Raw genomic sequence first — 18,489 nt, 5'->3', positions numbered from 1 at the left:
GACGCCCCCCCCCCATTTCAAGTCGCGTTAGGTTAAAAGTGGGAATATTTTGAGTATGGTATGTATCGAGTTATCAGTTTTGATAGCCATACACTTGTATTCTTTCCTCGTCTACAGCAATACGATTTGTTTAAAAGATAAAATGCTTCATTTTTATGGTAAAACTCAATTATTATGAAGATATAATAACCATGTTAAAAGAACGCTAAGAAAAGATTACTTCCGTTTCCTATGGTAATAGATTATGACAAGAGTGGTCGTTGAACCATTGTATGGTGAGATTTATAAGTACTCGTTACTATGTTTCTCGATATATTGATAAAGTATTGTTTATTATATTGTTTTGTGATGACTTATATTGAATTTTCGATTGTTATACTTTCATAATATATATATATATATATATATATATATATATATATAAGTAAATAAATATTGATTGTTATCAAATAAAGAGAACTCATCAATATTCGTATGGACGTTTATTTTAGTATGTTGTTCAGGTAAATAAGTGAATAATTGAAGCTTCGTGCAGAGCACGGGATAATAGTGACATGTGTTTGAATGAAAAATGTTGACTTTATGTTGAACTTGTAGTTTGAATATAAATCGTGTAATATGGCACGTGTAATAAATGATAATTAAATAAAGTTCAACTTTCATTGGAAGTCTATTATTAAATGTGATTGGCTGAAAAGGCGTTTGTCACCACCCGAATGACTTGGTCAGAGTCTTCCGCTAATTAAATTAAGATTTTCGGGGTGTGACAACATACATATATCATTCATACATCATATATATAAGACTCGCCTTTCCTGGCGATACGTGCAATATCCGAAGATCTTTCACGTACCAGCAAACATTTTACTCATAACCTCAATCACATAAATTATATAAGGAATGCACTTATCACTTAAGGTAAGTGTAATAACTAATCACATCGAGTATGCACGCAACCTCGAAAACATAACAAGGAAATAGGCTAGAAACTCACATGTAAGCGATTCCTTTCAGAGTTAATGGTAACTCCTTTCCTTAATTCAGCATGGATAAATGTATAACAAGTACATATATCAATTAACTAGATCTATCCATATCATATTTCTAGGTTATTGTAACCCCTAGCTACGGGGGTCCGGGGGCAGCGCCTCTGGCAGCGGGGTCCTAGGGGCGGCAGCCCCTAGGAGGGTCCAAGGAGCAAAAACTGAAGTTCAATTATTTAATCAAACGAATCTTCATTTTAAACGTTATCTTTCATTATTTATTATTTACTTATTCTTGTCTTATATATCATGTAAGTCCATGTTTATTGTTTACGTACGTATACGCTGTTTATCTTATGTTTATTTAGTAAAATCAATCTGGCGTATAAGTTCAACTGGTGTATAAGTTAATCTGGCTGCAAGTTCTTTCAAGCGTATAAGTGGTCCTTTAGTATATAAGTCATACATATATGTTTACCTACATACGCGTTGCATGCATACATATATGGTACATACATATACATTTACATACATACACGTTACATGCATACATATACGTTGCATATATATATATGTACTGTACATACATATACGTTTACATACATACACATTACATGCATACATATACCTTGCATACATATACATGGTATACTTATACGGTGTTCATATACATATGCGTTGTCCACACTTATACGATACCTACATACACGTTGCACTTATACAACGCATATACTTATACGACGTATAAGTGCATGTCAGCCCCCTTTTCATGTGTCTTAAGGTTTTTTTCGATCCTGGCGCCGCAGCCGCCGTTAACCACCATGTTTGTTCGGGATTTGATTGTTTATGGTCTGGGTAGCTTCAGGGTGTCCAGATCTGAGCTAAGGTGGCCCTTAAGTTCATTTTCGGTTGATTAAACACCCGAAATAAGCTAGATCTAGATCCAAACGGGTCATACAGTATCCCGAGGTAGCGGTGTCTGGCTCTAATATGTTGGGTCAGCTAAGATTTATGATTTCTTATCTTTGGTTGGTCTTGGATCGTTGAGTATATTAGAGTAGAGAGTGTTTGGCATAAGTGTGTGTTTTTATGGTGTAGGCTATGGTGTAGAATGGATGCAAATGGATAGGATTAAGGTTTAAGGGGTATTTATACTCTTTAAGCCCATGGACCTAATAAATAAGTTAGCCAACGAACATTGGTGAACCTAGTAAATAAAAATCAAGAATATCGTCATAAATATACAAAGCATCATTTTAAATGTATTAAGTGGGACTTCAGGTTTAAAATAAAGAAAGTCTTTGTTGTATATAAAAATCAAGAAAGAATCCTTAAATGAGAATAAACACACGAAAGCATTTAAAGTTTACAAATATCGTGATGATGAATCCTTTGAGGTCATAAATGTAAATTTGAACTAGATTAGAAGAAAAATTAACAAAATATTATAATATTGTACATACGGCTTCTATTAGTTAGCTATGATCATAAACATGATCATAGACCCTGGTTTTAATGAGAAATGAATGCTTAAGGTAACTAGTCATAATTAGTTGAGAATAGTTGTAGATGAGGGTAGATGAGCAATAATGATAGTAGTTTAATTAGACTTGATATAAATAAACTTGAAATAAGTTGAGATAGGCTTAACATAAAATTGTAATACAATACCATAAATAATAAAGAGTCATTACAATATTTAAAAGAAAAGAAACATAAAAAAATAGAATATTTCAAGCATTATGAGTCTTCGAATAGCTCGAATCCTTAGTTGCGATTGACTTGGAACATCTGGCCTTGAGCACTTTGGAGAATTTGATCTTTATGGTTTTTGAGTAGTTTGATTTTGTTGGGTTGGAATGGTTTGAATAGGCTGGGCTTGGATGTGTTGGATAAATGGAATTTGATTGAAATGCGCTTGATGAACTTTGGCTTGATGTGCTTGGGTTTGATAGGTTTGAAATTGATAGGTTGCACTCGGGTTAACTTGATTTGATAGACTTGAGCTTGAGTCGCATATAAAATTCAAGGGCATGCATTGCTAAGATGACTCAGATCACCACAATTGTAGCTAACTCGATATGCCGGGAATGGTAAGTTAAAGGGATGAGTGTATGGCATGGCATGGGGCTGAGAAAAAGGTGCAGCAATGGTTTGAGCCATAGGTGGGTTGAGTTGGGTTTGCGAGAAATCATGACATATGTAGGTGTCATGACCATAACGACCAAAATTGGAAAATTGACGACATGGCGAGGTAGTTGGATGATGATACTATCATGTGCTACATAAAGGATGTGGTACGGTGTAAGGCTTCTTGTTCGTTTGAGTTTGAGGGTCATGAGCTTGTGTAGGAGCTGAGTTGGTTAGGGAATACTTCCTACGTTTGGAGGCTTGATAGTTTTTGGTATGGGTAGGTTTGGATGATGATTCAGCCTTAACCTTCTTTGGAGGTTCGGTCTTAGCCATCTCAATGGTTTTCTCGGTTGGTTTCTTTGATTTTTTCCTCGTCAAGGTCCCGACCTTGACGTGGTTTTTGGTGAGAGTAGCGGCAAAAGTAATGGCAGGATGAAGGTTTTGCAGATTGCTACTCAAGACGGAGTCTTAAATTTGCATGGGCAAACCGACAATGTATTTGTCTATGTCACGAGAGAGAGGAGTAGCCAAGTGGGGAACCAACAGACTAAGCTCATGAAAATGGTTATCGTAGGTGTCACTATCACCATTATCTTGCTTTAGTACCCAAAATTCAGCTTCCAACCTTTGTATCTCGTGTTTCAGACAAAAATCTGTGAGCATGATTTCCTTGATATCGTCCCACGACATAGCCATGGTGACCTCGACTCCTCGGGAGTACTTCTCATTATTCCACCAAGTAAGGGCTCTCAATTCAAAGACACTTGAAGCATATGTGGTTTTTTTTGTTCTCGGGACATTGGCAAGTAAGGACATTATTCCACCAAGTTTGATCAGGTTGTGATTGTGGTTGAGATTGGAAAATTTGAAACATTCTTAAATAAAAAAAATTAAGTTTAAAAATTTAATCGTATAACTGAAACATCCATGAATTTCATGTTTCAATCAACAAATAAATTTTAAAATAATTGAAAATAAATGATTGGATTTTTCATGAATCAACATGTATATCCAATTTTAAACCAATCGAAATTCAAAATAAAATCAAGATTTGGGTATTGAGTTGTCCATGAATCACCATAGATCTCCAACAAAACAATAAAAAATTTAGATGAGGGGGTTGAATTGAACAATTGAAGTGTTTTCGGAATCACCCTATACTTCTCTCATTCATTCAACAAAATAATAATATGAATACCGAGTTTAGCCACGTATCACCATGAATATGGTTATAAACAAGGGCTGTAGTTATTTTTTATTCAAGATAACCACTAGACTACTTAAAGCTTGGGAGTATGTCACACGTTTTCGCTTTGGCCTTCAAGTTCAAATAATATGTTTGGATTTAAACCCCCAGGAAATGAATAGCATCTTTTCTTTGATTTTCGGAATCGTTTTGCCAACGTCCGAATCATAATATTCTACCCCTTCCAGTTACTACGAAAACCCGTCACAAGTTCCCATACTTTAAGGAAAAATGGAAGAAAAATCGAGGGAATTTTTAAGGAATTTTCCAAAAAATAAAAATAAAAAATAAAAATAAATAAGTAAATGATAACTAAGATTTTGAAAAACACAATTTTTAGAATGAGGCATTGCCTCGAAGCAATATGTGTTTGCTTGTGTATATCAATTATATAATAATAAATAATTAAGTAAGCAAGCAAGCTATGAGAAATCAAATATGAACAATTAGGGTAAACCCATAAGCACGCATGAGAACCTAAGCAGTCTACTAGGTCATTACATCTAACAACCTATATTATAGCATTCGGTTCCAATACCAATCTGTCACACCCCGACCTATGACGGAATATGTCGGGGCACAACTGATTGCACAGTAGCTCCCAAGACACTATTAATATTAACGTGACAATAACTACTTATTTGTTTACCTGACTCGGGACTGGATTAAGATCTTTTACATCAATGAATAATATTAATAAAGGTATGAGTTACTCACCTTTATTAATTAGGGGAGATAATAATAAAATAATAATAATAAACAAGGAAATTAATGTGCCAACTGATCCGACAAAAAAAGATATTAAAATTTGAGATAATAAACTAGAGTCAAAACCGAGAATAACCCCACTGGAATCACAACAAAGGGATAAGATGAACTCAAGTTAGGAAATAAACAAGTTTTAAATGAGCTGATGCGGGTCAGAATCCAAAAAGCGAGTATGAGTTCTGGTTCTTAGCTGTTAGATGTAAAACGTAAAAATAAACATAAAAGTCATCTGGACCGAAAGCTAATTTCGACGAGAAGGTTTGTTAATTGCAAAATCCCCAATTTTACCCTAAAAGGAATTTGATTAAATTGGACTTGATAACCCCTCAATCATTTAAAATTGAATAAGGGATTTTGATGCTATGATGAATTAAAACAAATTTGATGTACAAACTTACCCGAAATTCGAATTAGAACTAGGAGAAATCGAGAAGATGAAGAACTTTAACTTTTGAATGTCAACCGACGAAGAACACTTGAGCTAAGACTTAAATTCTTGAATGAGAGGGTGAATTGATTATTTAAGAGCAGATAATGAATAATAGGGAATCTTGGTTTATATAGGGATCGAATTATAGCTTCATGTTTATTAGTAGATCATTAAACAATGTTTAAAACTCAAACATAAGTTGGATAAACACTAAATCTTTATAATTATCATAAATTAGGTGATAAAATTCGTGGGTTTTGGATAGAGTATACTTGAGAATGTTTTGGAATTAGTCTATTTGAATAAAAATAAGATGTTGATGAATATTGGGGGTTAAACGAGTTTAAATGAGCTAAAAATCAATAAAAACAAAAAATCTGATGAGCTGCAGCCCTGTGGCTACGTCGCATGGCCAAACAAGGCCACCCTCTTCGCATGACGCGGCGAGGTGGGTCCTTATAACTTCCGAAAATGCATTTTTAGCTTGACTTAAGTGTTTTAAAGAATGTTTTAACATGCTTAACTAACAAAATAATATAAAATGAATTAAATACATAAAACACTAATAAACACACAATTTTGTTAAAGAAGAATATCCAAATATAAGCCTGTGCCGGGTAAACAAATAAGCTTAAATTGACTAATGTCACAGTTTTCTCATGTATTTGATTTATTAAAATCACATTTTAAACATATCCTGCGGTGTTAATTGCTTCAGCCCAAAATATTATAGGTAGCCATGAATTAGCAAGCGTATATCTAGCAGCTTCAGTTAATGTCCCGCTTTTCCTCTCTGCAACTCCATTTTGCTGAGGCTACATTGGAATGATGAATTGTATGATAATGCCTTTGGAGATACAAAAAGTATCTAGCACTTCATTCTTGAATTCAGTTCCATTAACACTTCTTAAGATTTTGACTGGTAGATCAAATTGTTTCTCTACTTGTACAATGAAGTTCTTAATCTTTTTAGCTTTTTCATCCTTTAAATGCAAGAGAAATGTCCAGGTCAATCTTGAATATTCATTTACAATTAAAAGAAAATACCTCTTATTTCCAAGACTCAGTAACTGGTCTAAAAAGGTCCATGTGTAACAGATTTAAACAAGCAGTAGTTTTGGATTCTTCTATGGATTTGTATGAAACATTGTGTTGGTTCACTTTCAAGCATGCAACACAATTTTTATCACATACATATTCTTTGATAGGTAGACCTCTAACTAGTTGTTTCTTGGTTAGATAATTAATTATTTGTGAATTAACATATCCCAATCTCTTGTTCCATAAGCTTGTTTCCTTGGTTGATGCTCTACTATGAAAACATGTTGCAATATGAATTTTTTTCTCCCCCTGTATTTCTACAGCATACACATTGCCACTCATATTTGCAGTTAACAAAGTGCACTCTGCAATCAGTTTTCCGATCTGTTTTGCACAATTAGAGTTGACAATTTTGCATGTTTACTTAGTAAAGAAAGCACCATACCCTTTATCACACCTTTGTGACACACTTATTAAATTGAATTTCATTTTATCAGTCAAATTAACATGATCATATATTAACTTTCCTGCTTCTTGTTAATGCACCGTTTTGTGTCTCGGTCTTTGTTTTAATGTATTAGGAAATAGATAATGTATAGGGGTATTTTGGTCATTTAATATAAGTCTCATTCGCTAAGGTTATAATAACGAATGAGACCCACGTATTTCGTACTCATTCGTTAGGGAATGTTAACGAATGATGTAAACGTATGAAGTTCATTCTTTAAGGAGTGTTAACGAATGAACGTAATGTATAGGTAGCGAATGAAAGGCTCATTTGTTAGGCATGTCTAAAGAATAAGACCAAATGTATTATCTCCTACATATACCACTGTTTCTATGTAAATTTATAACATAGTTCTTTTTATTAATGTAAAAGAACTGTTACGCTGCCCAAATTCTCTCTCAACTCACATAGTATACACACTTAACGTAATTGAACCTAAACGTAATCATATCACAAGACTAGATCATGTAAGATAAATCAGATCAATAATTCTCAAATGGTATCATAGCCTGTTATTTGATTGAATACGTTTAGGATACGATTTAGCTTTAGTTGATCTAAGTTTTTGTGATCTAATTGTATTAGAATTGTACGAATTTATATTCGGAATGTAACTAACTTAGATTCGATCAATTGAAGGTTGTAGAGATGATAAGTGTCACTGAATTGATGTTAGGATAGATCGTATTGATCAATTGATCATCAGAATGACTTTAATTGTATTAAATCGGTTATTACAAGCAAAATCGATTATAGTGGGAACTGTTCATGTTTAAACGTATCATTTTTGGACTTGTAGAGTCAAAATTGGACTGGTTTGTGGCTGAGTAAAGTGTTTGGATTGGTTTGGTTGTGTTCGGAATTGGTTTTCGAGTGTTTTGAGTATTGGTTTGTGTGATTTGGATAAATTTTGGTGTTGTTCGGATTTGTTTGGTAAGGTTTGGATTGAGTTTGGATCTTGTAATATGAAGATGATGATGATGAATGCATTCGTTAATTTCTTGGAGATTTTGAGTTCATTCGTTATCATTGTTTAAACTCATTCATTAGACAGTTAATAGGTTGTCGTAACCATTTTAACAACCCATTTGTTACACTATCCATCCATTCGTTATACTGTTCACTCATCCGTTACTTTCCCTTATTCGTTTAAAACTCATTTGTTTCACCATTGCATATTCGATACTTGACATATTTGTTAGTGCTACAGCGTCATTCGTTACTTATCGTGTTTCTCATTTGTTACTTCACTTTCACATTCGTTAAATAATCTGTGTGACTTTCCAAAGTGGGATCTAAGGTTTAGAGCTCTTCTGGGAGCTAGTCATCCTGGATGCATGCAAAGTTTGGAAAATGTGTAAACTCCACTTTTTGCTGATATGCCGGCTAATGGTAATGTGGAAAACCTATTTACCCAAATGACAGCTGATGAAAAGAAGGCTTATGAAATAGAGACAGAAGCCTATTCTACTTTAAAAATGGCATTTCATGAGCACATATCTCATCAGTTTAGTCATATTACACAGTGTGATCCATTGTATCAACATTTAAAGTCAAGAAGTATGGGTAATATAAAATAGAGCAAGAAGTCAATGTTATTTTTTCAATTCAAAAACTTTTATCTCATGTCTGGAGAAACTGTAGGACAAGTGTTGATAAGGTTTTGTCATTTGACAGTTGAGATGAACAAATTTACAATGCTCCCAGATGAAACTGATCAAATTGATACATTAAAGAATGCACTACCCCCTTCCTACTCAACTTATCTAATGGTTCTCATGGAAAATGGGTATTTCAGATGTGAATGCTTTTTGCTATGGAGTTTGTGGAAAAATTGGAAGAAATAGAATTTGAACTGAAGCGTCAAATTTCATCAAAGGGTAATCAAGATCCAACTTTGTATGGTGGGACACTTCAGTGAGTAAAGGTGCATCTGCTCCAATTACCGCTTTTTATTCTCAAGCAACTCAAGATATTCCTCAGTTAGTTGACTTAGAACGTAATGTATCACCAAGTTCTTCTTGTTTTGTTGTTGGTTCAGTTCCTAATGTCACACCACTACCTAATGTAAACATGAAGAAAGCAGAAAAACATTTTGCCTTCATGGGAGCATTTATGACTTCTTATAAACTATTGGTGGGTGGCCAAGTGGCAAATAATGATATGACATATGAAAATTATGATCAGGTTGATCTGGGTAATCTTGAGTTGATGGACTTAAAGTGGAATATGACAATGATTGTGAGGAAAATCAAGAAGTTCATGCAAAGAACTGGGAAGGATTTGCTTGCTATGAGCAAGAGGATTGGTTTTGATAATTTGAAGGTTAAGTGTTATAAGTGTCACGAATTTGGCCACTTTTCTAAGGAGTGTGATAAACCGAGGAAAGAATAATCTCTTGGTCAAAAACTAAGGATAAGATTGATAGCTTGTCCGTTAGTTATCATGATATGAAAACTGAGGTTTCAACTAAACTAAGCATCACTGGAAATAAATTTCAAGAAGTTTTGAGATTAAGAACCAAAGTCACCAAGCTAGAAAATGAGGTGGAAAATTGGGTTATGGTTTGTTGAGATCCCTCCTCCTTTTTATAACAATTATACCAAACGACCAGACACATGAAATCTAAAAGAGGTGGATATTAATTGTCCATTAACTATAGATCCTTCTGTGACTATGAATGAGGTTAATAGTATCAAGGAGGAGAAGATTAAACCAGTAGAACCAATAAAAAATGTTAAGAAAAAGTCAACTCTAGAATATCATATTTGGAGCAATTTGGTTTTCTCTGAAACTGATAATGTTATGATAATTGAAGACGTTTTTGAACCATCTGAGATTCACCAAGACAAGAATATTCCTTTGCTAACCATATTCTTTGTGAACCACATGACTATGAGATAACTAAAATTGGTTCAAAATCTTAATATGTGAGTGGAAAGTTATCTGAAAACAAGGTTATTTCTTATGAGGATTTAATGAAGTTTTTAAATCATGTTTTTAATGAGAAAGTAAAACGGGGTAGGGTTTACAAACTCAAAGGAGTAAATCAATACGTTGTTGATGAAGTCTTTCCATTGAGTTTGGTGAAACATGAATTAGTTGACGGTGTATTTAATTGTGAGACATCTAGACTGATTGAAATTGCGAAAGAATTTGTAAAATCAAAGAAAGTTAATATTATACTTCAAACAAAAAATCTAACGAATTTTCAAAAACCATTGATGTTTGTGAAGCCATCTGGATTAGATTCACTTCAAAGTTTCTCTAAATGTTCTAATTTAGAATTTTACAAGTATAAACATGCAAACAAATTAGGTAATTCTAATGTATAGGTAGTGACTTTTCAACCTAATGACTCACATGTCACTTGTCAACCCCCAACCTAAGGCAGAAATGTTCGGGCGTAAGCTGATTGCTCATAGCTCTCAAGGTACTATCATGCAATAATTAAAAGGTGACAATTTCTATTAAATTTAATTAAATATCCAAATAAATTTAATACAAAGTATAACTCATTTAAACAAACAATGAAAACAAATCTAAGTCTTGATCATAATTCTTTTAACTTAATTCTTCACTAAGTCTTCACCAAATCTTGCAACTAGTTCAAACGATAACCTACATATGCGTATAAAATAGAAAAGTTTGTCAACAACACATGTTGAGTGAGTAAAACACCAGTTTAAGACACTACAATAATAATATATATTAAATAAAGAAAAATGAAAAGCATAACATATAAACAACCCACACAAATATAAAGATACTGCTAAACGGTTGCCATGCGTCGGGCATTGGTTACCAAAGATGAGTTGTCGGTAAACTCGATGTCTATTGAATTGGGCGATGGCTACTACGACGGTCGTGTGATCATACTATAATAAGAATATGTTGGACCTCTCAGAAATGTATTCAAATAAAACAAGTAAGCTAATAGCAAGTTAGCCATAAAATAATATGCACACAAGGATTAAAAAGTTGTGGTTTTGAATACTTGATAAAAGATAAATACTGTAAATACGTATATGTCCCCAAAAGATTTAAAATAAGTAAAAAGAGGAGTGATTACTCACCTCGATGATTATGCTAGTAAACCGAGAGAATGATTAAACGAGTAAAGTTCACGCGATTAGTTATCTGACCTAAACAGACCTGATACTTATACATAAGAAAATAGAGTCAAAACCAAGAACATAGACGTTGGAATCAATCCACACGGATGTATAAAAATCCGGTTATGAGATTTTCAGCAAATAAGAGAGCTGGCACTGACTAGGATCCGAACAACGAGTTGGGAGTCAGGTTTTGGTAAGTACACTTAAAATTTCAAAAAAAAAAGTCTTTAGAGAAATCGAATAGTCAATCTTGTTGACTATTTTTCTCTTAAACAGGTCCGAGTCCAATTGACGTGGTAAATCCCCTCAATCATATAAATTGATTGAGGGCTTTTGTAAAAGAGATGAAATCCTACAATATTGAAGAAGACAGCTTACCCAAATGAGGATTGGAACTAAGAGAAATTCATGGTCAACGAGGTCTTGAAGCTTGAAATTCAACGATGGCGTGAAGAACTTGATTAATCTTGAAGAAACCGGAAATGGAGAAGGGAAATTTTGATGGATAGGGGGAGGATGGCTGGGCTTCAGTAGTTTTTAGGGTTTATAGGTGTGTTATTCTTATTAAATATTGAGTGTTATAATGCATTTATGAAAAAATCCACTCGATTAGGAAACCAAATAAGCTATTAATGAGAAACTCAGGTATAATAACTAACCAAATTCGGTTTGGACATCAAGAAAATGAATTACTATGTTTTACAACATTAATTTAGATATCTTGGAGCTTAAGTTTCGTTAATTTAGTCGAAAATATGCAAGACTAGTCCATGTACTTCCATAAATGCGATTTTTAGCCGTTTTAAGCGATTTTAAAGGTTTTTAAGCATAGTTTAACGATGTTGAAGGTTATATGAATATAAAATAAATCTAACAAAGTTTAATACTAATACGAATTCAAATACGAATACGAAAATATAATAACTAACCAAATAATAATTTGAAAGATCCAAAATATATTCTCGAGTCGGGTAAACGAATACGAATTCCAATACGAAAAACCCAGTTGTTACATCACTGTTGATTCGCCACAAGTGTTTGAGGATATGAGAACTTGTTTCTCATGTGGTGAACGCGGTCATGTTGCAAGTGTTGGGTTAAATATTTGAAAAGAAAAGACAAAATGAAGATTGGAATCTTCTCAAGCTCTCTGAAAATGGCTAAGTATGGATACCGAGCACAAATAGGCCTCCGAGCAACCTTTCACTTATCCTAGCAAGGTATTTTTCCTTCTGGGCAAGGTTTTCTTCTAGAATTCCTCTTTAGTGACATTCTGAGCAGGGTTCATTTTGTCTAGCAAGGTTGTTCTTCAAGCCAAGCAAGGTTTGTTTCCTAGCAAACTCTTGGCTAAACCAAGCTAAAGAAACCAAGTACTTTGGAAGATCTAGCAAGGTTTATTATTAATAAACAGTGGTCCCAACAAGCTTGAAGAAAGTTGATACAGAAATATCCTAAGGACTTATTCTAGCAAGGTTCTACTCCGAGCAACCTATAGTGCTACGAGCACATCTACAATGTCACAAGCACACTTTGGTTTGTTCAATAAGTTATTAACTAACAAAGATGTTGAAGAGATTTCTGAAAAACAAGTTTGCTCGTAAGACCATAACGAGCAAAGTTTACTTTGGTCAAGAGGATTGAAGTATGCTAGGTGAATATTTTCTAAGGAAAATATTCTAAGTAAAGTATACCCGGAGAACTGTTCCCCAGCACACTTTGGTTATCAGGTCTGCTCGAAGAAGACAAAAGCTACAAAGCTTACCTGAAGACCTGTTTTACAAACTTAGAATCTTTTTGTAATATGTTTTTATGATTATGTATCAATCATTAGGGTTTCCAGAAGAAATGACAGCTGTCAAGTAATCAGAGTGGACAGTCAAGGTTCAATGTTCAACTGTTTGATGATAATGACACAGCCTCAATGGCCAGTGGGCATACACCTTATGTTGGTGGTAATATTGGGCAAGGAAATGAGTATCAAGCCCTGTTTTCAATGTTCACAGACTCATATAATGCTTTTGTTGCCAAGAACATGATCCATACCAGTGTTGTTTGAGATGATCTTAAGCAAATTAATACTAATGATCTGGAGGAGATGGATTTAAAGTGGCAAGCTGCTATGCTAGCACTAAGAAGCAAAAGGTTGTTCAACAGGACTAAAAGGTCTCTTTGTGTCAGGTCCTAATGAAAGAATAGGTTTTGACAAGTCTAAAGCAATATGCTATAACTGTCAACAACCTGGACACTTTGCAAGGGAATGCAATCAACCAAGAAACTTCCAAAACAATCAATATAACCAAGAAACCAGTATCAATATCAGCAAGGGCAGCAAAGAAACTACAACAACAACCACAACCAACAACCAACCACCAAATCACAACTAGCAAGTTGTTCCTCAAAACCAGAATTATCAAAGAAACAACAATCAAAACCCTTCACATGCTCCCGATACCAACAAAACAATAGAAACCTGTTAGTACACGGTTTTTCATCTTGAGTCTTTGTAATTATCGTTAACGTTTTGTTTATTTTTTAATGTAATATTTAGTTAACTTATTGTCTAGTTCGTTAAGTTAAGGCTAGTTCGCTAGGGGATGTTAGCGAACTAAGACATTATAATGTATTCCCTCCTGATTCGTCAGGGGATGTTAACGAATCAGGGGGTGTTTCGTTAACTTAATGTATGTAACGAAGGAGAGTCTGGTTCGCTAAGGGATGTTAGCGAACCAGATCTTCTTCTATATATAGTGAACACTGTTCACCATTTTATTTAAGTTTTGAGTTAATTATCGAACCTCTGTCAAATTGTTCTCTCAATCTTCAACCTAACATTATACGAATTACGATTATACTTATACTGATAATATATAAACACATAACACCTAATCTATAGTAATTACGAGCTAGATCTATATATAAGCGTATTAATTGATTAGACTCAGATCTGAGATCTATTATTGTTATTGATACATGTTCGGGTTCCAACAAAACCAACCCAGAAATCAAGGCAATGTGGCGTTGGCTGCTCATCAACAAGATGGAGAATTTGATTGGAGCAATCATGCTGAAGATATCAGTAAAGCCAATGTTTCATTGATGGCTCAAGTTGAGAGTGAAGCTGGATCTTCTTCAACTCAGGTACATTCAAACTCCACACTTGAATTACTTGAGAAAATTGAATCACTGAATTTGTAGGAAAGCTTGAAAGTGAATGCTTCAGAAAGCAAAGCATGTTAAATGTGTATGAAGCAAGATATGTTACCTATGAAGGTAGAATCAAAAGTTTTGAGAAAGACTGCATGGACAGTTACAGAATACAGTCAAGATATGTAATTGAAATTGAAGGTTTGAAGAAAATGATAATTGATGAAAAAGTTAATAACACTACACTCCTAGTTGAGAATGAATTTTTGAAGAATCTTGTATCAACTAGAAATATTTGTGGTATTCTGAACAAAATCAAAATAGAAGACAAATATATGTTTTTCCTCCACCTTTTAACAACAACTACTCACTAAAGGTTGTCAAAGAGAAAAGAGAAGCATACCTTAATCAATTCAGAGATATTTTCAATGACAAAGAAGAATTCCTTGAAAACTATGATTTGGTTAAAGTTGATGAAAATGGAGAGTTTGTTGTGAAGGAAGAATTGAAAGATGAAAGGTATGTAGGGATTCAAGTCTCAGAAGATGACTTTGATGAAGATTTACTTAAATGTGGATGACTTGAGTCAGTCAAGTGACAAATGCTCAAGTGATGATGATTTAAATTCAAAACCACCAATCAAGATCCCTACTCTACCAAAAATCACACCCAAAATGAGAAAACACAATGAACAAATGAGAAGGGAACATGTGTCATTTGACATATGTGAAAAATCAAAGGTGAATTATAATGCAGTAAAGCCACCAAGCAAAGAAGTCTTGAAGAACATAAAGAACAACAACAAGAAAAAGACCAATGAAATTGTTGTTAATGATCAATTCATACCTGTGCACCCACTTTTCTCAAGTCAAGAATTATTTGGCATTGGAGAAGTTGAAATTGTTGAAGAATATGAAAGAAGGCAGTCAAGGTACAAAGGGAATCTGGATGATGAGCCAATGACAATGAAATTGGAAATAATAACATTTGTGAAAAGCAAAGTTGAGAGGAAAGACATCAAGATTGAAGAATTTGTCCCATTCTCTATTGACTTTACTGGTCTCAAAATCAGAAAACTATTGCCATTGAACCCCCATTGAAAACATGGATTGGTACTCATTTCCTTGCCCAATAATACCACCAACATAAGGTGTATGCCCACTGGCCATTGAGACTGTGTCATTATCATCAATCAGCTGAACATTGAACCTTGACTGTTCACTCTGATTACTTTAACTTCCAGCAACAAAGCCTCTTGGAGTGTCACCATCATTTTCACTTGGTTCTTCAATGATTGGAATTTGTCGTTAGCTCTTCAAAAACAAAAATCCTATTGGAGCAATAAGTGCACTGGTCACTAGAAAACAAGGCGTATCTTCTTTAATCATTTCATTCTCAATCATTTCAATCTCTGCTGCTTGAATAAAGCCGATCACATCATCAAGCTTTAGATTGTCAAAATTTGGTTTTGCCTGATAAACTTGCTTGCAGTGTACCATTCTTTTGACAGGGGTGACAATAGCTTTGTATTCAAGTCAGAATTAGTGACCACATAATCAGTTGTCCTGATTTCATTAACTATTGCCAGGAATCTCTCCAAAACTGACTTCAGCCTCTCACCATATTTGTATTTGAATCCATCAAGTTGCTGCTTAAGCCTCTCCTTCTTGATATTTTTCAATTTTGTGTTGCCTTCAAACATCTCCAGTATGGCATCATGCATGGCTTTAGCAGTGGTATGATGAGCAACCTTTGTCAACATCTCCCAAGATAACCCTAATTTCAACATGGCAAGAGCTCTATCATCAACCTTTCTCATTCTTACTTCAACAACCTGGTTGTTGTTTGTTCCATCAGGCATATATGGTCCATTTTTAATAGAGTGCCACATTTCCACATCATTGTAACAGACGGCTGCTTCGAATAGCACTTTCCATTTAATAAAGTTCTCATATCCGTAAAATCTAGGAATTTTGTTACTAGAGACTTCTTGCTCCTCATATCCAGACATCGTTTTTGATATTTTATAAAATAACTTTGAAAAAAACAGAGAAAATTTTGGCAAACTTAAACAAATTTAAAACACAATTTTGAAAATCAATCAGATCTATAGATGAAATCTTCAGATCTGATGTATCTGGTGATATTAGAGAAAGATCTAGAGTAAAGATTAAAACTTTAATGTAAATAAGTGAAAGAAAACACAAAAATGTAGCAGATTTGGAAAGAAATGAAGAACAGAACAGCTGACGTCACATATCAATGAAACAGTGGTTTGCTGACGTCATTCTTCTTCTTCTTCAGATCAGCAACAGTTCTTCACCCAAATAGCAGTAAAAAGCTTATGTACCACTTGTCGGTCCCGTATATATCACTAAATCACTCACAAAATCAATGTCGCAACCCACACGGTTAAGTGTTGACAAGAAGGTTAACGAGTTGCTATTTTGGGTAAGAACAATAATGTGTTAATGGCGGAAACACTAAGACATTAAATGTTGCTTAATAGACATAAATGTAACAAACACAAACTGTAACTCAAAAAATTTCCATTTATAGAATCACTAATACAAACGAAAATCAATCAGGGTTTCAGTAAGAAATATTTTATCCGTACGATTATAACGACAGCCGTCAAAATGGATATCAAAATAAGTCAGCTATCCTTAAAGTTGTCTAAAAGCTGTGTAAGGCGTGCCCTAAATTATTCTATTTATAGGTCTGCCTCTTGAATGTTGTCATTCCTTATGGAAACCCTAATGATTGATACATAATCATAAAAACATATTACAAAGAAGATTCAAAGTGTAAAACAGGTCTTCGGGTAAGCATTGCATATTTTGTCTTTTTCGAGCAGACCTGGTAACCAAAGTGTGCTGGGGAACAGTTCTCCGGGTAGACTTTACTTAGAATATTTTCTTTAGAAAATATTCACCTAGCAAAGTTTAATCCTCTTGACCATATCAAACTTTGCTCCATATGGTCTTACGAGCAAACTTGTTCTTCAGAAATCCCTTCAACTCTTTGTTAGTTAATAACTTATTGAACAAACCAAAGTGTGTTGGTAACACTGTAGATGTGCTGGTAGCACTGTAGCTTGCTCGGAGTTGAACCTTGCTAGAAAAAGTCCTTAGGATATTTCTTTATCAACTTACTTGAAGTTGTTGGAACCACTGTTTATTAGTAATGAACGTTGCTAGATCTTCCAAAGTACTTGGTTTCTTTAGCTTGGTTTAGCCAAGAGTTTTCTAGGAAACAAACCTTGCTTGGCTTGAAGAACAACCTTGCTAGACAAAGTGAACCCTGCTTGGAATGTCACTAGAGAGGAATTCTAGAAGATAACCTTGCTCGGAAGGAGAAATACCTTGCTAGGATAAGTGAAAGCTTGCTCGGAGGCCTAAGTGTGCTTGGTATCCATATTTAGCCATTTTCGAAGAGGTTGAGAAGATTCTAATCTTCATTTTGTCTATTCTTGTTAAATCTTTGACCCAACAATCTCCCCTTAGATTGGAACACCTCAGCTGTACCAAAACACCTATGTGGTTACATACACTTATCCAAAATACACATCAAATTTCAAAATGAAATTACATAGCAAAATTAAACTATTACAAGTGGAAAACTCTGTCTCATGGACATTACAGAGCAAACCTAAGCTAAATATAGTCTTATCTTCTTGAGCTTGAGGCTGCTTGTCTTCTTGAACTAACAAGAATTGGTTTCACATGCCCTGACATTGATTTATCTGATCCTTCTCTCTTGATCAGAACCGGAAATCCCAACTTTGCTTGTTCCCTGAAATATTTCAGCAATTTAAATTGTTGTGCACTTATAAACCTGTGTCTTTCCTGATAATCAGAGAAGTGCAGTGCAGTAATTACAGTCAATTGCTCTAGGTTAAACTTTCTAACGTCATTTTTGGAGCAGATTTTCTGAATTTCTCCATTTTCCATTCGAACATTTAGATAATCAAGCCTAGAATCATAAAATAGTCCATTTGACATGATGTTGCAGCTGATTGGAGGACTTTTGGCTTTTGCTGCAGTTTTAAGAGTAGGATTAGACACCTTGAAGCACGTCTGTTATGACTTCAATGAGGTATACCCTTTCCATTTTCT

This window comes from Bidens hawaiensis, unplaced genomic scaffold, assembly GCF_021521415.1.
Source record: "Bidens hawaiensis isolate Kalapana, Puna unplaced genomic scaffold, B.hawaiensis_p1.1 tig00003219_1, whole genome shotgun sequence".
NCBI lineage: Eukaryota > Viridiplantae > Streptophyta > Magnoliopsida > Asterales > Asteraceae > Bidens > Bidens hawaiensis.
This window is presented reverse-complemented; position numbering follows the sequence as displayed.